This window comes from Mesitornis unicolor, unplaced genomic scaffold (genome assembly GCF_000695765.1).
Source record: "Mesitornis unicolor isolate BGI_N332 unplaced genomic scaffold, ASM69576v1 scaffold32396, whole genome shotgun sequence".
NCBI classification, from domain to species: Eukaryota; Metazoa; Chordata; class Aves; order Mesitornithiformes; family Mesitornithidae; genus Mesitornis; species Mesitornis unicolor.
This window is the reverse complement of record NW_010190891.1, coordinates 510-3,827: the sequence shown is the minus strand read 5'-3', so window position 1 is coordinate 3,827 and position 3,318 is coordinate 510. Positions and strand designations below refer to the sequence as shown.

General features: G+C 44.6%; 1 protein-coding gene across 1 annotated transcript in view; it reads right to left on the bottom strand.

Annotated features, from left to right (window-relative positions):
- COLEC12 (collectin sub-family member 12) overlaps positions 1-740 on the bottom strand; it is an 81,482-nt gene extending 80,742 nt beyond the window's left edge. Inside the window, exon 1 of the mRNA XM_010186564.1 lies at positions 688-740. The gene's annotated coding sequence lies outside the window, so the exon portion shown is untranslated. The remainder of the gene's footprint in view (positions 1-687) is intronic.
- Positions 741-3,318: the final 2,578 nt, after the last annotated feature.

Genomic DNA, 3,318 nt, shown 5'->3' with positions numbered 1-3,318 from the left:
GAAAGAGAGCACAAGAGCTTTGAAACGAGGAGCCTCAAAGGCTGCTGCCCCCAGTGCAGAGATGCGTGGCACTGCCTTCTTCACACAGGAAGGCCATTTTCAGTGAAGAAACATCAAAAAAAGGAAAAAAGAAAAGAAAATGACCAAGTGTTTTAATAATTTTTAAAAATCAGAATACATTTATATCATATACTTTTACTTCTTTCTGAGAGGAGGAACGCACAGCATATGTACTGGCTCAGCTGGCAGTACAACTTCTGTGAGTCTACAGGAGGTCCTACGCCACTGCTCTTGGGAATACCTACAAACCCCACTGCACATTGGTCTGTGGGCTGAAGGAAAGCCCAGCTGGGTAGAGAATATGTAAGAGGCGTGGTCCCTTTTTTTGCAGCCAGCACATTCATTTCTGTTGAGACGTGGGCTCCATTTTCATAATGCTAATGATCAAATAATGAAACCAACCACTTCTCATTTATGATCAGTGCTATTACTGAAGTGCTATGCTTGCCAAGAAAATAAACCAAGTCTAAAAATCACAATTTCCTCTGGGCAGATATTAAAGTGAAGTGGATAATAGGACTGTACATCTATGTTTTGATGCTGCCAGCAAGGGAGGTGTTCATAGCAAGTGTCTGACTTACCCTAAACACTACACAACAGCGAGCTGAAAGACCTGCTGCCACTTACCAAACCTCTTGTAGCCGAAGGACTGCACCTCCTCCTCCTCTGCAAAATCGTCTGGAGAAAGAAAGAAAAAAAAGACACAACAACCGATTATTACTACTACCACTGGAAAAAGATTGGAAGAAGTTTTTACAGGTGCACATTCATAAACTAATGTACTGGAAAGTTTAATCAATTTGTAAGGCATGTTACTGTTCTTTCCCTCTGTTGCTCATATCCCACCTCTGTACCCAGGTGGAAAGGGCAGTTTGGAGCTTTTCCCTCAAACCAGTATCACCGGCAGAAATCCAGACTACAAATGGTTTGCCACCTGGCAGTCATCCTGGAGCTTGCTTGACCATCTAAGTATAGATCAGAGCTGATGTCCCCCATCATGATGATGGCCACAACTGTCTCCAGCGTGCCACCTGGGCAGGCTCGCCTGGACAATGGCACTCACTCCAGCCCACTGCCTGCGCTGTACAGGTGGTCGGGCTCATGTTATGCATGCACCAGCTGGGCTGTTTGCACAAAGTGCACCACCTCCCATCGGCACTAGCTTGGCCTGAAGAGGCAAGATCTGATAGAAAAAGGGAAACAGAACTGATAAACTCAAACAGATGAGAAAAAAAAAATTTAAGCCCTTTTGTTCTCATCTTCACCAGCCAGAAAGCAGTAAAATGCTAATAATTACAATTGTATTTTGTCAGAACCTAAATGTCTCTCCACTTCCTTCCAGCAGCAAAGGAAAAGGCTGGCATCAGCAGAAGAAATACACCCACGACTTCTTTAGGGGAAAAAAAAAAGAATGTGTTCATGTGTTCAGCCTTTTTCTACCAACGCAACTCCTCTTTCTGCTGAGCTGGGGAAGGCGAGAGCCCTGCCTTATCACCAGCACCAGCCTCTGCCCAGGCCACCAACTGCCAGCAGAAGTGTGTGGGCAAGCCTGCCTCCACACTGCAAAAAACGCTGCTGGGGACCAGTGGCAATCCCTGCTTTCCAAAACCCAAGTACTCCTGGGCTTTCATTTGCATTGCAGCATGGGGAGGCAGCCTCAACACCTCAGGGAGCTTCACTGGCTGCACACCACCCTGTGCCACCCTTCCAGCACAGGATGCTGAGGAAGCTCACTCACTTGCAAACTCTACATCTAGACCTTTCCCTTACAAGGGATTCACCAAAAGGGAACATTTAATCAGAGGCAGCGGAAAAGCAGACTCAAAGCAGATAAACAGACATAATGGAGCAAGAGGTCTGTGCTCGATTAGACCTTTGCCGTCCACAGACTCATTGCACATTAACAGGTTGCTTTGCATCATGAGACTGAGCTAACTGCTGCTGCAGATAACTCGGACCACAACAGAGTCTTGGGGGGATGAATTCAAAGGTGAAGTAAAGATATGGTCCTCATCCAGGCTTAACAAAGTCTAAATCATTTGAGTGTACATCCAGCAACAAATGTGATCTGTGCCTCCTTCCACCCTGCAAGGTGCCATGCACTGAAGTCTGAGGAAGATGTTGCCTTAAGCAACAAAGGAGTCTGTGAAATGCATAATTTTGCAGAATGCCACCCTTTACTCAGGCAGCACTTTTGATAAAAGAGCTCAAAACTTATATTCTTCACTAGCTAACACATTGCTCACTGCCAGTGGTGTTCCCGTTTGTATCTTAAGCTAGTCCTGCAATTCACAGAATCACAGAATCACAGAATCTTAGGAGTTGGAAGGGACCTCGAAAGATCATCCAGTCCAACCCCCCTGCCAGAGCAGGATCACCTAGACTAGGTCACACAGGAACAAGTCCAGGAGGGTTTTGAATGTCTCCAGAGAAGGAGACTCCACAACCTCTCTGGGCAGCCTGTGCTAGTGCTCTGTCACCCTTACAGTAAAAAACTTTTTCCTCATATTCAGATTGAACCTCCTGCATTCAGAGATGCATTTATGAAATGGAGAAAATGGACGCTCCTTGGGCAAAACAAACATCCTGGTTTTGAAGGCAGAAAGAATCCTTTAAAAAAACAAACCAAACAGACCCTCACAATTGTACCAAACATTATCTGAAGAAAGGTCACCCGGCAAAACATGACAAACACTAATAAACCATAAACAGTCGACAACCAAGCTTCTCAACCCAGCAGTGCACTACTCAGGAAAAATCTTCCCCTCTGGCACAACAGATAAAACGCTACACAAAAAGAAGGTATCAGCTCCAGAGCCCTTCACTTCCTGCCCTCTCCTGCTATCAGGGCAGTAACACAATCGCCTCCTTTGTTTCTAAGGAGCGTAACCTGGCTTATCCCATCCCTATCTGATGTGTGCAGCCAGGCCACGTTTAAATCCTGCGGCTTCATCCTGCACCACATCTCCAAGATCTCTGCCAGCCTCTTCCCTAGTCGTTTGGTTTTTCATGCTTAGCCCAATGGCACTGCACTCTGGCCACACATTTATAATAATATTTTTGTTTACCTGGACTTTTTAATATTTGCAACATATATATGTGTGTGTGTGTGTGTGTGTGTGTGTGTTTTACATATATAGTATACAGAATATATATTGAAGTATATATTTATATACTTCAAAAATTAAATATATACTTTTTAATAAATTGCAAACCTGCATGCTGTGCTTGCTAGGGATGATTTTTTTTTAAGCTTTA